At 28.8% G+C, this 19,539-nt stretch overlaps 1 long non-coding RNA gene across 1 annotated transcript; it reads left to right on the forward strand.

Moving 5' to 3' along the window:
- Positions 1-6,404: 6,404 nt before the first annotated feature.
- Positions 6,405-18,526, forward strand: LOC136076576 (uncharacterized). Its single transcript, XR_010636392.1, has 2 exons — positions 6,405-6,476; positions 18,335-18,526. It is a non-coding gene; the product is annotated as an uncharacterized LOC136076576 (long non-coding RNA).
- The last annotated feature ends 1,013 nt before the right edge of the window (positions 18,527-19,539 follow it).

Genomic DNA, 19,539 nt, shown 5'->3' on the forward strand with positions numbered 1-19,539 from the left:
ATTAATATAAGTTTGAACAACATTTTACCGTGAAATATATGACTGGAGCAGCAGAAGACAATAGTCTTATCATCTTGCCCCATTTTTGTTGTTGACAAAATATAACAAAATATAAACCAAATACAAATATAATAAAATACTTATAATACATATATTTTTTTTTTTTTTTTTTTTTTTTTTAATTGTTTTAAAATGAACATCATTAAATAACCAAGCAAGTAATATAATAGAATTTCAAGAAAAAGTGAAGATTTAAATTGAAAAAGGAAAAATTTTAAAAATAAGAAAAAATTTTAAAAATAAGAGATTGTTTCAGTAATGTTGAGGTCTAATAGCTGTTGTTTTACAACGCATTTAAAATGTTGGAATGAGTTTATCGTTTTTATTTTGTTTGTTAGAAATGAGTTCCACAATTGGGGTCCTCTGCTGGATATTGAGAATTTAGATTGTCTTAAAGAGGTTTTCAGGAATATAGTAGTTCTTGATAGAGTATTTTGTTTGATATTTGTAATTAATAAGGCGAAAAAAGTTATGGAAGACTTCAGGGACCAGATCATTTTTGAGTTTAAACATGAACTGAAGAACGCAATAGATATTTTGTTCGTAGATATTAAGAACTCTCAGTTCCTTCATTAAATGTTTAGAATTAGCATTTCTATTTGCGTTTGTTAATATACGGCATGCTTGTTTCTGTTTTTGATATATTAAATCTAGTTTTGATTGGTAGGTACTAGCCCAGGCAATATTGCATAAATAAAAACTTTTAAGGCATGCGTTATTTAAAATATATCTGGTTTTATGCATAGTTCCAATATTTTTAGATATTTTGTTTTTTAATATATTAATGTGGTCTTTCCAGGTAATATGTTCATCTAAGAATACCCCGATAAATTTAACTGAGAACGCTCGATTTAGTCTAACTTTGTCTAATAGAATATCTCGAAGTTTTAATGGTAGTTTGTCTGAATTGTATGGTTTTGTGAAAAAGATATAATTACTTTTCTCAATGTTGACAGAAAGTTTGTTTGCTTTAAACCAATCGCTCAACTCTTCAAGTTCCTGATTTACTGTATTAAAAAGTGTAGTAATGTTAGAGTGGGTATAGAAAGCTTTAGTATCATCTGCGAAAAGAATGAAGTTCAATATACTGGAAGATAAAAATATGTTATTTATATAGATTAGGAAAAGCAGAGGTCCTAGAATAGACCCCTGGGGAACACCACATGTGACGATTTCAAGAGGAGTGTATGTTTTATTGTAAAATAAGGCTTGTTTACGGTTTTTTAGATAGCAACTGAACCATTTTAAATTTTTATTTTTTATACCATAATTATAAAGTTTGTATAGAAGGATCTCGTGGTCCACTGTATCGAAAGCCTTTGAAAGGTCGATAAACACTACAAGGGTGTGTTTGTTTTTGTCGAAGCCACTTAAAATTTCGTTAACTAATTTTATTACAGCATGTTCAGTTGAGTGGCCTTTTTTAAATCCGTATTGGTTATTGTAGAGGATGTCATGATTTTGAAGGTATGTAAAGAGTCTATTATACATTATGCGCTCCAATATTTTTGAGAAGCATGGGAGTATGGAGATGGGTCTGTAGTTAGATAAAGTCGAGTCATCTCCGCTTTTAATTACTGGAACTACGCGTGCTAATTTTAGGCGGTCAGGAAAAACTCCATTTTTTAATGAGAGATTAAAGATATACATTAGGGGATACTCAATAACGTCATAAACGTCTTTAACAACTTTAGAGTCTGTGTCATCAAGACCAGAACTTTTTCTGGACTGTATGGTTTCAAAAGCATTCCAAAGCTCATCAGGAGATAAGTCATACTCATCCATTGTAAAGTCTACTTTTTTTAAGTGTGATTTAAATAGTTTTTTAATTTGAGTTATTTTATTTGCTAACGTCTTTCCAATGTTTATAAAATAATTGTTAAAGCTTTCAGCAATTTCTTTTTTATCGCTGATAAATATGTTTTTATCATTAGTATTTAAACGTTTAGGCAGTGTATTACCAGAGTCAATCTTTTTTTTCCTATTATTTCTTTTATAACATCCCATGTTTTTTTGTTATTTCCGATATTGGTTTGCAATAAATTAGAATAATAATTTTTTTTTGCTTGTTTTTTATTTTTTCAAAGAGGTTTTTATAATTTTTGTATTTGTTTTCATTTTTGTAAGTTTTTTTATAAGTATTTTCCATGCTTAAAAGCATACAAAATCCATGGACTTTGTATGCTTTTAAGTTTACTTATTTTTTCTTGCTTTGGAAACGCTTTTTCATACGCATCACTGAACTCTAAGTTAAAATATTCATAAGCGTTAAATTCGTCTTTGTAGTTGATGAGTTGATCTTAATCTACCAGTGATAGATAGTTACGAAAGGTTTCAATGGTATTTTTATCTATCTTTCTTTTTGTAACGCTTATTAATTTGTTTGATTCCTTGATTGATTTTTCTTTGTATATTGAATTTGATGTGAAAAATATTGGGAAATGATCACTTATATCAGTTCTTATGATTCCGCTTTGAGTGTGATATTTCGAGAAGTTATTAGTAAAAATATTGTCTATGAGAGTTTCAGTTTGACGAGTTATGTGAGTTGGTTTATTAATTAATGGTAAAATATTGTGCTGATAGAGGAGGTTTAGAAAGCGTTCGACTTTATTATCATTTTTTAGGTTTAAAAGGTTTATATTAAAATCCCCCATTTAGTATATTTGTTTATTTCTAACGCTTACTAAATACTGTTCTAAATAGTTTTTAAACGTTGTTATATTTCAGCTAGGTGGTCGATACATTGCGGTTAAATAAACACTTTTTTTGTTATGAATCAGTAGTTCTATAGTTAACGACTCACATTCCGCATTACAATTACTAAGATTTTCTGATTTTTGAAAATAAATTGAATTATGAATTAAAAAACATATTCTGCCACCAACTCGGGTTTGATGAATTGATTTGTATCCTGGTAATTGAAGATTCGAGTTAACGGAATCTTCAATTTGACACCAAGTTTCTAAAAGACATAATATTACCTTGAATTCATGGTTTATGTTTCGTAACATAGCTTTAAGATTTTCAAAGTTTTTTTTAAGACTTCTAATGTTTAGGATTAATGTCGAAAATAATGGTTGCGTTGAGTTAAAATAACAAGAAACTTCCTCAACATTAAAGTAACAAGAGTCAATTTCAATTTCATTAAAAAGATTTATATCAGGATCTTTATTTTTATTCAAAAGCAGTGAATTATTTTTATCAAAAAACTTATAGGTTTTTGTTTTATTTGTTTTGTCAGCCATTTGTATTAAAAAAAATAAAAATATATTTTTGAAAACGAAAATTAATATTTTTACTTACTTAGATCTTTCTTGGTAAAATCACTTTTGAATTTAATAATTTTGTCGGTAATCCTGCAGTTAAGCGGCCTAAAATAATTTTATTTTTTCGCTTGATGCGCTTTCGTGCGAAGACTTGCTCAAAGTAGTGACTTTTTAATATAAACAAAAGGAATATTTATTGGCTTCAGTACATACATCGACTATCTTATAGCCTGCTGCTACAAGGGAGTGCTGCTACATCAACTATCTTATAGCCTGTTGCTACAAGGAAGTGCTGCTACATCGACTAAGGGTTTGGCATGGGGCAGCATCTTTTTTTATTATTATTATTTCACTTAATATTTCTAATGTTTAAAAAGCATCCTCTGACGAGAGCGCAACAAGCGAAAAAATAAAATTATTTTAGGCCGCTTAACTGCAGGATTACCATTTTGTCGTACCTTACAGCGACGTTCTCTCCGTTTTTTCTCCTTAGCTTCGCCTCTGAAAATAGCTTCTTTCTTATAATTGAAGTCTCTGGAGAGTAATCTTCGTTTATATAAATGTTTAGTCCTTTGAGTCGGTGGGCTTCTTTCAGAATTTTTGTTTTGTCTTTAAATCTTAGTAATTTTAGAATTATAGTTCTTGTTTTTCCGTCTTTTTTATACCCTGTGCGATGGGCTCGTTCGATCTCTACTTCATTCACTTCCAAAGTTTTAGAAAATAATTTTAAAACTTTATCTTCGGTCTCATCCCAGGTTTCGTTAACACTTTCCGTAATCCCTTCAATTCTAAGATTATTTCGTCTTGAGCGATCTTCTAGTATTTTATTTTTCTCATTAATATTTTGTATTGGGCTTTCTTTCTCTAAGTTGTTACTTACCGTTTTGAATTTCTGTTCAATTAAATGTTCGTGAAAGTTTAGACTTTCCTTTAACTCATTTAATTCTTTTTCTAGTTTGTTTATTTTGTTTACATTATCAGCAGATTTGTTTTCAATCAATCCCAATCGATCGTTTATTATTTTCAAATACTCAGAATGTCAACAAAGTTTTTGTTGTTTTAGTATTTTTCAATTTCTTTTTTGTATTTGAACATTTGAGTCAGCATTTTGTATTCATTGAACATTTGAGTCAGCATTTTTTTTGTATTCATTGAACATTTGAGTCAGCATTTTGTATTCATTGAACATTTGAGTCAGCATTTTTTTTGTATTCATTGAACATTTGAGTCAGCATTTTTTTTGTATTCATTGAACATTTGAGTCAGCATTTTGTATTCATTGAACATTTGAGTCAGCATTTTTTTTGTATTCATTGAACATTTGAGTCAGCATTTTGTATTCATTGAACATTTGAGTCAGCATTTTTTTTGTATTCATTGAACATTTGAGTCAGCATTTTTTTTGTATTCATTGAACATTTGAGTCAGCATTTTGTATTCATTGAATATTTGAGTCAGCATTTTTTTTGTATTCATTGAACATTTGAGTCAGCATTTTGTATTCATTGAACATTTGAGTCAGCATTTTTTTTGTATTCATTGAACATTTGAGTCAGCATTTTTTTTGTATTCATTGAACATTTGAGTCAGCATTTTGTATTCATTGAACATTTGAGTCAGCATTTTTTTTGTATTCATTGAACATTTGAGTCAGCATTTTGTATTCATTGAACATTTGAGTCAGCATTTTTTTTGTATTCATTGAACATTTGAGTCAGCATTTTTTTTGTATTCATTGAACATTTGAGTCAGCATTTTCTTTATTGCTGATACTGCTGCAGCCATATTTTTTATAATATAATTCACAAGGAACGAAATATATCATAGAATATACAGATTTTAAGACACGTGCTCAACTAAGACGCCATCTTTAACCGACCATCTTTGAAAAAATATAAGATATAAGATATCTATTATAAGATATATAAGATATATATTATAAGATTTTTAATTTGAGTAGATGAACTTTGCCCCCATATTTGGCAGCCATACCTAGGTGGGAATTAAATATAGCATGCCAAATATTTATCAATGTTTCGTAGTTGACAAAATGCCTTACTTTGAAAAGCATTCCATTAGCTCGACTTAGTTTGCAAGATATTGCTTATACTTGTTGGTAAAACAATAGATTTTCAACTAATATAATGCCTAAATATTTGATCTTATCTACACTAATAATTTTTTTACCGCTTATTCTGAAATTAAGTTTTTTTGTAATTTTGTTGCCTTGAGATTGAAAAATAACTATTTCAGACTTCTTGGTATTTAAGGAAATTTAGTTTGATAGTAGCCATTGTACCAAACATGCATGGTCATGATTAAGATTTTTATTTAGTTTTTTAAGAGATTTACTAACAATAAGAAGATTGGTATCATCAGCAAAATGATATGTTTTGGAGAATTTTACACATGTGTGCAGATCGTTTACATAAACAAGGAAGAGTAGAGGACCTAAGATTGAACCTTGTGGAACACCAATACATGTAAATCTAGTATTGGAGGAAGTGTTTCCAATGCTTACAAACTGAGAGCGCATATACAGGTACGACTTGAACCATTTGAGAGCAACTCCTCTGACACCGTAATAATTTAATTTAGACAGCGAAATCTCACGATCAACAGTATCAAATGCCTTCTGCAAATCAACAAACACTCCAGCAGCAAACTGTTTTTGATCCAAGGCTTTGCGTATTGTCTCAGTTATATCAATGAGTGTTTGATTTGTTCAGTGCTTTTGCGGAAGCCAAATTGAAGGCTATAGAGACTATAAGATTGATTTAAAAAGTTTTCTAGCCTGTTAAACATGAATCTTTCAATTAGTTTGCCAATATTTGAAAGTAAAGATATAGGTCAATAGTTACAATGATCTAGTTTGAATCCACTTTTAAAAATAGGTACAATTTCAGCATCTTTAAACAAGTCAGGAAACACTCCAGTTTCGAATGATTTATTCATCATAATGCATAATTTATTCATAATAATGCTTAACCCGTTTAAGGAATGCTTCATATTAAAACATTTAAATTTTAGCAGTTTGTCCAGATCTAAAAATGTGTAAATTTTGTTGTTACTTTAGAGAATTACCTGCAATACTAGAACTCAACAGTGAAACTGATGTTGCGCTTTCAGGAGTTAAAGCAATATGAGGTAAAAATTATTCGTTATTCCATATATTCAAATCATTAGAATGTTCATCACTAATCAAATTGGTAATAAAAATTAATTATAGAAATATTTTTTCTAGCTGTCAGCATAACACTTTTTAATTTATTTAAAGCACACCTAATAGTTTTTAAAACACATTACTAAAAATGAGATAATCATTTTGAAGATTTAATTCAAACAATTTCAAATTTTTTTGTAACTTCCACAACTCCAGACTTTGTGTGGTTTGGGCAGCTTTTAATAACATTATTTTTTTAATGAAAATTACAATAAAATTATATTTATGAAAAGTTGGAGCCAAATTTTTACAACTTCATGAATTTCTATATCATTATTTAGAAAATTATATTATATATAAATAAACCTTGGTATACACACCAATAATGAAACTCGCTGTTGCAACCGATGATTGTCTCTGGATTTGCTGTTTGATAAGAGTTTGTAATAGGGTTGCTGGGGCTTTTTTACTGAATTTACTAGCTGGAGCTGAATTTTCTAGCATCCTCTTTTTTTTTTTAAATACAAAATTAATCAAATAATGTTAGTGTCTACAAGTAATAAGTATCAATATATTTCTAAATAACGAAAAACAAATAAACCAAGTTTGTAAAAAAAAAATTACTTTAGTTCTACACTGTACAATCTGATCAATTTCAGAATCCTCATTTTGTACAATCTGATCAATTTCAGAATCCTCATTTTGTACAATCTGATCAATTTCAGAATCCTCATTTTGTACAATCTAATCAATTTCAGAACCCTCATTTTGTACAATCTGATCAATTTCAGAATCCTCATTTTGTACAATCTGATCAATTTCAGAATCCTCATTTTCACCCTTCTGTCATAAGTCGAGCATATTTCATAAAAAAAACTGTATTATATTAATAACTTCAGCACAATGACAAAAAATTTAAATAATAAAGTAAATTTTTTTAAAGTAAAATTTTTGTGCTCATTTAAATACAATGTTTTGATTCATTTATAAATAAAATAAAGAAGTCATTAATTTCTTCTGTCTCCTCATATGCATTTTTCAAACTGGATGTGTCTTTTGGTATTTTGGCTTTTTGACAAGCATTGTTGAGATGTCTAAAAATTTGTTTCACAATAAAAAATGATAAATAGTCATGTATAAATGTACATTATGTGAAGAAAACCACCTATATGCAAAATAAATTAATAAGCTAATCCCAGCACCCTTACCATTTAAAAATCCCAGCTGTGTTGGGACTTTTAAATGGTAGCCAACGGTACTTTACTGATGTGTTATTTGTAATCATTAACTAGATATTATTAACATAAACTCCCTCGAGCCATTTTAATGGTACGTTGTCTCACAAGTGGTATCAAATGCAATAATTGCAAACATATTTTTACTAAATAAGTTTTACTTTATACTAGCATTGTTAGCTAAAACTTACTGACTTATTTTAAGAACTTTAAATGTAAATTTTAAGGATAATTATTTTTTGTTTACGCAAAAGTAAACTTTCAAACAAAAAACAAACAAAAAAGATTTGCCACTATATTTTTTATACGATATGAAATAAGAAATGCTATAAAACTTTTGATTATAATGATTGTGTATTTTTTTATTAAATACACATAATTAAAGTTTTTAAAAGTAAACTTTCTATTAATATTTACTTTCTAAATAAAAAAATAATTTTTAATAACAACTTGAATTTTTTTTTAAAAAAATTAAAAATAAAAAAAGACAAGTATAACTTTCAAAATAAATTTTTCAAAAAAAATATATGTATGCATATATATACCATTTAAAATGTAATAACACCAAACAAAACATGATTATTAATAGTGTAGTCAAAATAGACTGAAAATGGGGTCAACCTGGACAAAGTTTGTAAAAAGCAGTGTTTGGTATCATTAGAAGCGTAATTTTATGTACTTTAAGCAGGAAAAAGTCCACCGATTACCTATTTGGGGAAAAAAGATATGACTCTTTTACTTAGGGTCACTATTTTACATTTTTGACAATAATATAATTTAATGGAATTCCTAATTATGCTGAGTTTGATTATTATTGTTTATTTATATAAATAAAATGTAAGTTTGCATAATTTGTTTTTTAATTCTTAGCAATATATAAAATGAATTTTATTTATTTATTTAATACAAGGGATTAGGTACCAAGTTTAACAAGCAATATAACAAGTTTTTGTTATATTGCTTTAGGCCTTTTTTATCTATTTAATGCCTAATATATGAAAATATGTCAAAAATAAAATGTCAAACTTTAAATTTTTTGTACAAAAACATTGAGCATTAATCATTTACTGACACATTAGTACTAATGCGCAAAATATTTCTTTAGAAATAGGCATTTTATATTATTTAAAATTACGAAAAAAGGGATGACGATATTTGCATTATCTGTAAAGAAACAACCAATGCTACACTTGTTACTGTGGGAGAAAAAGGAACAAAAACTATATTTGAGTTTTCAAAGCTTAGAACTGACTCCCAACTAACCAACTTTTTGAACGGAAAAACCAGCATCAAGGTTCATTCTGTTTGCAGAAAAGATTATACAAACAAGCGAAGGTTGTCAACCACAGAAAATCCTCTAAAGAAGAAACGTAAGCTACGCTCAGAAGTAAGTTTTAAATGAAATGTCAATTCGCTTAATATACTAAAAAGTATAAAAATATATAAAAATTATGTATAATATAAACGTACATGGCAAATGGTAAAAGAGTAAAAAAGAATTTTTGAATGAATTTTCGGTAGTGTTAATAAAAATAATATTTTTTTAGGAAAATTTTATATGGAAAAAAAACTGTTTCATTTGCTATTGTGGATCCTAAACATCTAGATCGTGCCAATATAACCCACGTAGAAACAATATGTTGCAAAAAAAATCTTATTAAAATGTGTGAAAAGAGAAACGATGATTGGTCATCTAGTGTTGGCCACCGTTTGAATGGATGCGTTGATTTGGTTGCCAGTGAGGCTGTGTATCATTCTAAATGCTATCAACTATTTTCAATGAATAGACTGTATGTTAGTCTGATAAAATGAAAATTTTTAATTTTGAACTTGGCATAATATAATAAATTATAATATAACTTATTTATTGTTTGTTTCTCTGGTTAAATTTTCTTAGATCAAATTCATCTGTTTCAAAACCTGGTCGTAGGGAGGATAGTAAAATGTCACAAAACTTCGATAAACTTTGCATGTATTTTGAAGGTGCAATGACCCCAATAACAACGTGTGATATGCATAAAAAAATGATTGAACTAGCAGGATCGGATGACAATGTTTATTCGATGAAACAAATGAAAAGAAAGTTAGAGCTTCGATATTGTGATGATATTGTATTCGTAAAAAGCGACGGAAAACCAAACCTTATTTATTTTTAAAATACTGCGAATTTCATAATTCAGAAGTCTATAAAAGAAATGGCACAAGAAAACATAAGTGAATGTGAAAGAATTATTAAAACAGCTGCAAAGCTGATAAAAGTAGAAATAAATGCTCAAAACTTTAATACCAAAGAGTAACCTTGCAACTTAAATATTGAAAATTATCACGATAGCTTAACTCCTCTTCTTCGTCTTTTTATGAGAGTTTTGATAAAAGAAGAGCTAAAGCAATCCTCAATAGGTCAAGCAGTTTTAAAAGCTGTAAGGCCAAGATCATAAATACTACCATTGCTTTTTGGATTAGGTGTAGAAGCAGATCATATGTTTGGCTCTAAATGGTTAATAAATCAGCTATTCAAACTAGGATTTTCCATTAGTCCGTTTGAGGTAACTCGATACAAGCATTCAGTTGTTAGAAGTGAAGAGAAAGCTATTGAAGCGTCACTTAAAGGATCTTTTACCCAATGGGTAGCTGACAATGTTGACCATAACATCTGCACTATTGATGATAAAGATACATTGCATGGCATGGGGTTTATTGCAGTTGGTACAAAAGATCTAAATCAACCATCAAATATACCAATTCGAATTAAAATAGTTATGTCTCGAATAACAGAAATGCACTCCCAGAATATGATCCCAATTCTTTCGTACGATACTCCAAAAGTGTCTTGTTTGTCTAAAATCATTTTCAAGCCAATTTCTCAACTTCAGTCACCTTCAACCATACTTTTATCTACTGGAATTGATCTTCTGTGGCATTTATTAAATACATTTCGTTCAGTTAAAAATAGACCACAATGGAATGGTTTTATGCAAAAGCATCAAAAAAATGAAAATCATCCACCAAAAAGTGACATTCTTATGCTCCCTATAATCAATATTAATCCATCAGACGAAAACTGTATTTATTCTTCTTTGATGTTTGTAAAAAATCAGGCGAAGGCTTTAGGTGTTCCACCAAGTGTAACATTTGACCAACCTTTATGGATAAAGGCATTTGAAATTGCAAATTCCCAAGATCTTGGTATAGTTGTTCGTTAAGGGGGTTTTCATACTTTAATGAGTTTTCTTGGATCAATTGGGACAATCATGGAAGGTTTAGGATTTGAATGACTGTTAGAACCAATATATGCAAAGAATTCAGTATGCCATATAATTTCTGGTAAAACAGTAGCACGAGCACTTTGTGCACACTTTTTAGTTGAGTCAGCCATGACTACACTTCTTTTAGAAAGTTTGGAAGCATATGATCAATCTGCTTTAGAAGGAATCTATCAAGACAAGTAAATGATGTCAACAAATCTTCAATAATTGAAGTAGTACAAAAACGACGGGATAAACAAAAAATATATTTAGAAAAACAGTCAAAAACAGCCAAACTCTGGATTCAGTATCTTTACTATGTTAGCATCATCAAAATGTTTATACGAGCAGAAAGGACTGGTAACTGGGATGAACATTTAGAAGCTATGAGACTAATGCTTAATCTTTTTGCAGCAACAGGACACATTAATTATGCTTAGAGCGCACGTTTATACCTTCAAAAAATACTATCCTTAAAACTTGATCACCCTTTACTATATATACAGTACCGTAAGACCGGATATTGTTGTATCAGAAGAAGTAATCGTTATTAGGCAGGTTTATGGCCTGATTTATTCATAGAACAAAGTATGATGAAAACGATTAAAAGCAGAGGAGGGCCAACACATGGCAGAGGTATGGCCACAAGTACTAGAGATCTTTGGGTCAATACTATGCATGAATGTGCATCAGTTCATGACAATGAACTGATGCATATTCATGAAGCTATGACAATGGTCACTAACCAAGATTATACAACCAGTCTGCAACACACAGAGTGTAGTGATGCACGACAAACTAGGGATGAAAAAGATCTTAAAGTCATAATAGAACAACTTCGTCGGTATAACCCATTTAATTGCCAAGACCCAAGACTGCGATGCATTTTTACGGGATTAACTGCCGCTGAAAGCGGTGGTGTAAACTGTTATGATGCCGAAAAGATATGATTAAAGATTCAAATGGCTCTTGACAATGTTGTTGTTAACAAAGCTGTTGTAAAAGGTTTTGAAAAAGCTAAAAGTCTTATAACGTTACACCCCGGAATTTAAGTTAATAATGAAACAATTCATGCGAACCCAACTATTCTCTTTCAAAGACTTATCATGTTAGCTAAACGATCAGAAGACAAGTTGCTTTGAGTATGAGTTAACACCTGAACCAACATCGCTTTTTAAAGATGGTCTTATGAGGAAATCTAATAAAGCATTACTTAGTAAAGTTCTTCAAAGTAATTCTTCAACTGAACAATCAAATGAGCCAAACAAAACCAACTATGTTTTAGACGGGGGAGCATTACTACACAATGTCCTTTGGAAAATTCCTTCTACATTTGGTGATATAGTTCAACAGTATTGCAGTTATATTGACCGAAAATATGCAAAAAATACAACTGTGGTTTTTGATGGCTACAAACTTTCGACGAAAGATCATGAGCACCAAAGACGAGTAAAAGTAAAATTTCCAGATCTTGCTCTACATCATCAAGCGGAATTTAACTGCAAGCCGACTTTTTATCAAATAAAAACAACAAAGCTAATTTAATTAGCTCTTTATCAAGTGCTTTGATATTACATGGTCATGATTGCACTAGATGTGAAGATGACGCTGATAAAACTATAGTTTTGAAAAGTCTTGAAAATGCAAGCCAAGGAAATCATACTACCGTTGTTGCTTATGATACAGACATACTTGTTTTACTTTTAAACATGTGGCAGCCATCAATGAGCAATATTTTTATACGCCATGAAGCTCGTAAAGGCATCAAAAAAGACATGGAATTGATCAGTGTGCAAGAAACATTGTGTGCAAGAATGCATTTCACTATTGCCAACTCATGTAAGAAGCAATCTACTATTTATTCATGCTTGGGGCGGATGTGATACTACATCTTCATGTTTTTGGCAAGGAAAAACTGCTGCCATGAAGCTAGTAGAACAAAACAGCATTTTAATTAAAAAGGTTTGTCTGGTATTCAACGACCCTTTTGCAACGCAAGAACAAGTTTCATCTGCTGGAATAAATTTGCTATAAAAGCTTACGGTAATGTAGAGCATTTAAAAGATTAATTTTGATAAAAAAAGATTCGCATAAAAATAAAACTATTTTCATATTTTTTTGAAATCAAACCTTAGGTGGAAACAACGAAAAAGAAAGCCTTATATTGATGAGAAAATATAAGTATATGCAAATGACAACATCATCTTTTAAAAAAATTCAACCAGTAAGACTTCCACCAACAAAAGATGCTATAAGATATCATTCTTTAAGAGTGCACTTGCAGATTTTGCAATGGTTGAATATTGAACTTGAACCAACTGAGTGGGGATGGAGAAATCAAAGCAATATCTTGGTCCAAATAATGACAGATAAGGTAATGAAAAATAAAAGTTGATTGAGTAACTTATGTTATGTTATATGTTATTCGATGTGTAAAATAAGTTCAAAAATTTTATTTCGCTTCAGGCTTCAGGCTGCAGCACCAGAGCACATTCTTAGCATTATCCGATGTAACTGTAGTATTACAACAAAGAAATCTAGCAACAACGCTTGTCCTTGTAAACGGCATGGTATTAGGTGCATGAGTGCTTGCATACAGTTTCATGGAATAGAATGTCACAATTCAATGTCTTTGTTTAATAACAACGATAAGGGAGACAACGTCGATGAAGTAGAAGATAGAAACATATTTGACAAGTGGTTCAATTTGTTTGAATAAAATCATTTTGCATTTGTATTTCTTTTTCTGCAAAATGTACATAAAATTGCGGTTCTAACGGTACCAAACACTGCTTTTTACAAATTTTGTCCAGGTTGACCCTCAAGTTGACTACACTATAACAAGTGCTAATTAAATACAAAACTGTAATATTTACATTAATATATAAACTATTTATTATGTATTAATTTATTAGGACTCAAGTTTTTATACAAAATATTAACTTAAGTAAAAATGCATTTGAGGGATTACAACAAAACCATTTTTATGTGGCAACAGAAAATATTTAGTTCTTAATTTTCTCAAAGAATAAATTTTTTCAAGATATAAAAGTTATTCAGCATAGAAAACAGACAGTAAAGATGAGTCAAATGGATCTGTAAAAAAAGGCTCCTTACGCTCAAACTCTACATAAAAAACAAAAGCATCAGTGTCATTTAAATAATTTTCAGCAAGAATATTTTTAACTAAACAAAATTTTTTGTCTATTGCAAAGCAGTTGTTTCCATTTTCCATTTAGAAACTAGGAATTGAGAACCAAAATATTGTTTAAATTGTGAGAAGTGGCATAATGGCTATAAAACTGGACCTTTGTAGTGTACTTTTTTAAATTTAGAATTGAAATCAACGTCATTTGATTCAGAATGTTGTCAGTGGCCCTTTGACAATCTAAATACAATCTGTTTAATGGGAGACTATTGACTGCGAATTAATCTCTTAAGCCTTCCTAAATAACTTTCAAAAGGAAAAGAAGATATATTGTCTAGCACTCCAAATCTTCGAACATCATGTGGCAAGTGTATCAATAAATGGACGTTATACGTGTGGTGTTAAAATCAAAGATATTGTTAAAAGTAGTTTTTAACTAAAAAAATGGTACCTAATTTTTTATTTTTCGATGTCATTTAAGAAAGTTATGAGTTTTTTATGCACAAAATTTATATCGGGAAGTTGAAAAATGTTGTGAACGCGATTTGTAATTATCAACTTAATCATAACTTCCGTAAAAATGATCCAATTTACATAAATTTGGTATCAATTGAAAGCTGAAAAAAATAAAAACATTTTGTGAGTAGTTCGGGTAAATACAAAATGATTTAGATGTTGGAAAGGATGCCTCTGCCACTGTCACCCACCAAAAGTGGATAAGTTTTTTGTAATAACCAACATAAATTAATGACACTCCCAATTTATTTGTTGATAAATTAGTGATCAATTGAATATTAAAGAAAGAATCAACTGTCTCTGAGTAGCAAAGATTAATGGGTATATTTAGGGGTCTATATAAAGTTGGGGGGTTGGTGTGTGATAGTTGGGGTTGGTGGTGTAAGTAAATAATTTTCAAAAGTTTGTGTTTTTAGGTAAAATAAAATAAAACTGGTTAACAATGGCATCATATATCTATTTAAACAGCAATGCTACTAAATATATTAATTGAACCCCTGAGATGCATAGTGGTATCTCATATCTCGTTTTGAGATACAGAGGCATTTAGTTGACATCATATCATAAATCATCAAACTGTTTTAGAGGAAGTAAATAAAAAAAGCGTCATTATCGATATCATTAGACTTATACCACTCTGCCATGTAATAGAATAAACAAAATGCTAACCATTGGTGGAAATAGCTCAAAATATTGAAAAAGGTGACTTTTATCACTTTGCATCTCATGGGCTCAATTATAAATATTGGTTTTGCCAAACCAATACAGATTTTTAAAAATTTAATCAAAAGCTAGTTTAATTGTCACGTGACATATCAGAATCAAATCCCTTCACGACGTATTTACTTTTTTTCAGAAAAAGTGAATCTACTACCAAAATTGCCAGCGATTTAAGCATATCTTCCTATCTATAAAATTTCCTAAAATTTTCAGAATTAAAAAAAAAATTGATGACGTTTTAAAAATTGTCGAGAACAATTTTTAAAACGTCATCAATTTTTTTCTTGATGACGTTTTAAAAATTGTCGAGAACAAACTGTTACTTTGATGATAACTTTGTTTTCTTTTTTGATCAACTTTTTCGGCTTGTCTTAAATGTCATATGTTTGTAAATACCTACGTGTATTTTATGCTGAAATTATTGAAATATGAAAATAATAAAAAACCACTATACCTATTTTTAAACCATCAACGAGTTTACTAATATCATTAAGGCAGAGGATGACCTTGACGCTTTGTGAAAAATTCGGAAACACTTAAAGCAAATTTTGGCTAACATAAAATTGAAATTCATGCATCCCTACATATAATATGCAAAAATTAGATACAAAATATTTAGATGTTATATAAGGATGGATTAATAAGTATTCTAATATCTACTGGCAGGCACAGAAAGTTTACACACAATTCTTTAGGCAAAGTGTCTTCTAAAAAAATAACACCAGAATATAATTAGGAAGTGACCGGGGCCCGACCCAGTCTTCGGCTAAAAGTTAGACTTTTTGAAAACCCAGCCCCATACCTTGCTCCGGCAAAGTTATAAGGTTTAGCAGAAGTTGATAGAAAGGGTTAAAAAAAAATGGTAATAATTTTTGTATAATAATTTATATTTACATTTACTATTTATTAAATACTAACATATATTTATATATTTTTAATCTCTAATTTACTTCCAACAAGATCGCAAGAAACCACTATTTAGTTATGAGTTACTTTAAAATAGAGGATATGCTAACATATATGCGTTAATTTATTTACTTTATCAAGATTTAATGGATTGCATTATGACCATTTTTTAATGTTTTAATAATAAAATAAAACATGAAATATCTTAAATGTTCACAAAAAATATTTATTAATAAAACTTAACAAATCCGAAAAATTATGGCCGACAACACAGGTTTCCAAGTGGAGGGGCACTATCGTCAAATTCTAAAAATCCTCTATATCCAGAATTTTCTAATAAAAAAAAAATCCTTTAGAAAAGAAATGGGTAAAAAAAATCCTTCAGAAAAGAGAGGGGTGGGGACAAATGCCCACTAAACCCCCTCCCACAACCAGTGTCTTCGGCCCTGAAAATAAATGAAATTAAAAAAAAAAATTTATTTAATAATTTTTATGATGTATAGGCCAAAAATATTAATTAAAAGCGTAAAATAATAGAACAACTATAATTATAAATAAATACATAAATAATTTATAAAGTTGTTTAAATAAATAACACATATTTTTTTATATTTGCCTCAGTATTAACTTCTGGTAATCATAAATTATTTCAACACGGATTCTAGACAGATCCCACAAAAACTGACCTAATATATGCCATACCAGATATGCCAACCAATATCCATATATATTGGCTGGTTGGGCAATCAAGCAAATATCCTTGATTTTTCAACCATATGGAACCCTTCTGGAAACCAAAACAAATACCTGTCAAAATCCCATTTCTGTAAGCCCAGATAAACTCATACGGTACCTGTATGTCAATTTTAGCTGGGATTCCAAAAAAGTTCTACAAAGTGTTAATAAATTTATCAGTCAACTTTCCTTTTCCATATATTTTTAAATCATTACTAAATAACCTGCTTTTAAAATCTTTAGTTATTTGACGCAAACTAGAGTCTACTCTTTTCTAATAATGCCCAATACACTCTACCCATCAAACTCTCCATGCTTGGTCCATGCATGGGATTTATTGGCTGATGACCAGTATCACTGCGCCGGTGATGCCGTTCATATTTATCTTTATTAGTTTTTTTATTCTTAAGTAAAGTATAAAAAAATTAATAAAAATGAAAATCTTTGAATTTTTAATAAATGTCAGTTTCCTTATTACTTTTTATATATTTATATTTGTTATAATTTTATTGGAATTCATTAAAGAATAATAAGAAATCTTTTATTGCAAAACGAATTGTACTAGCATATATATTTGATTTCTTTTATAAGTAAATATTTTTTGAGGTACCAAATCATTTATACTTTATTTATATTATTATTATATATTATATTATTTAATTTATATAAAATAAATAATATAATGTATATATATATATATATATATATATATATATATATATATATATATATATATATATATATATGTATATATATATGTATATATATATATATATAAATATATATATATATATATATATATATATATATATATATATATATATATATATATATATATATAAAACTTATGACAATATATTACATAATATCATAATATTTGATTTGATTTTAAAAGTATTACTTTTAAAACAAAACTTTACTTCAAGTAAGTAAATATTTTTTGAGGATCTCCAATCATTTATACTTTATATTATAAAGTACAAATGATTTGAGATCCTCAAAAAACATTTACTTACTTTTAAAATAAAATCAAATATTATTATATTATGTAATATACTGTCATAAGTTATACTATATTCTATAGATTATACTATCATATACTATTTAATAATGAATATTATCATAGGTTATAACATTCAGCAAATATTATATTTCAACGAGGTATAACCTATGACTTATTAATTTTATATTAATAGTAGATTTAAGGATCTCGAATCATATATGCTTTACATTATTTATTTTATATTTATATCATTTGAAGTACAAGTGAATGATATACGTATAATTATATTTAAGTATTTATATAATTCTATATATGCATAAATACATAAATCTAGATATCCATCCAGTCGGCGTGACGTCACTCCGTCTTAAAAGTATTGTTGAGCGTGGTACTACCTGGGACGTTTTAAAATTAACCATCTTGAATTGGGGAAAAACAAACTGAAAAATCAGTTGCAGTTTATTCCTTATAATATGTATAAACATGTATTAATTAATGTAGAAGAGATAAATCTTTTACTTTCTTATTTAATCTTATTACTTTTATAGTTTATTTTACAACTACTTTACTTTTAGCTATTATGGTTTCAATTTTTTACTTATTTTACGATTTCTTCACTTTTTACTATTTTTGGGTGACTTGGTTGTAATTGCTAAATCTATCAGCTTGACAGGCAGAAAAATATGGAAACCGAAAAGTGCCAAACGTTAGTTCATGCAAGCATCAAATTGAAATGATGGTAGAAGTTTAACCATTCGCTAACCTTAAACTTTTATATGTATTGTGTTGTAAGGCAATTTTATTGAAATAAAAATATTTGGTAATATAAAATCTTTTTTATAACTTTTGTTTTCTCTGCAACTTTTTTTACTTATAAAACTTCAATATAGAAACTTCAAGAAGAAAAATATTATTCTCAGGTACACAACACTATCAATAAATCAACTTTTTCAAAGTGGAGATGGAAAAAGATAATACTAACGTCAGGACATGTTTCTGATTGCTTGCTTCAACTATTTCCTTCCTCTGATATTTTCTCTTTAAATTTCTAAATTTCTTTCTTTTGTTATATCCAGGTTGATAGTTTTCTTTTGTTTCTCATATCTAGATATTCTTTTGTTTGTCATATCTAGGTTTTCAGATGGAAAAGTTAAACTCAGGCAGATAGTTTTCAGTTAAATTTCATTAGAGTAATGAAATAGAGCATATTTTTTAGGACATTAGAAAAGCATAATAGATCTAACACTGAGAAATACTTCAAAACTTAAAGTGAACATTTTGAAGAAGCAATAATTATATTAGTTGTTTTTACCGTTGGTATGGGGTTGCTAAGGGGTAGAAAGTTGCATTGATTACAATAACTGTATTTTTTGTTATTTTCAAAGCACATAGTAGCATGTTTGAAAAAACATATTTTTTTATATTTATTATTTTAAACTGTGTTTAAAAAGACTTAAGGGGGCGAGCCACCTTAAGTTTTTTAAACTCAGCAAGGAAGTATCATTTTACAAGTGCGGCAATTGACGTCTATCAAATGTG

The sequence above is a fragment of the Hydra vulgaris genome, chromosome 02 (genome assembly GCF_038396675.1).
Source record: "Hydra vulgaris chromosome 02, alternate assembly HydraT2T_AEP".
Classification (NCBI taxonomy): domain Eukaryota; kingdom Metazoa; phylum Cnidaria; class Hydrozoa; order Anthoathecata; family Hydridae; genus Hydra; species Hydra vulgaris.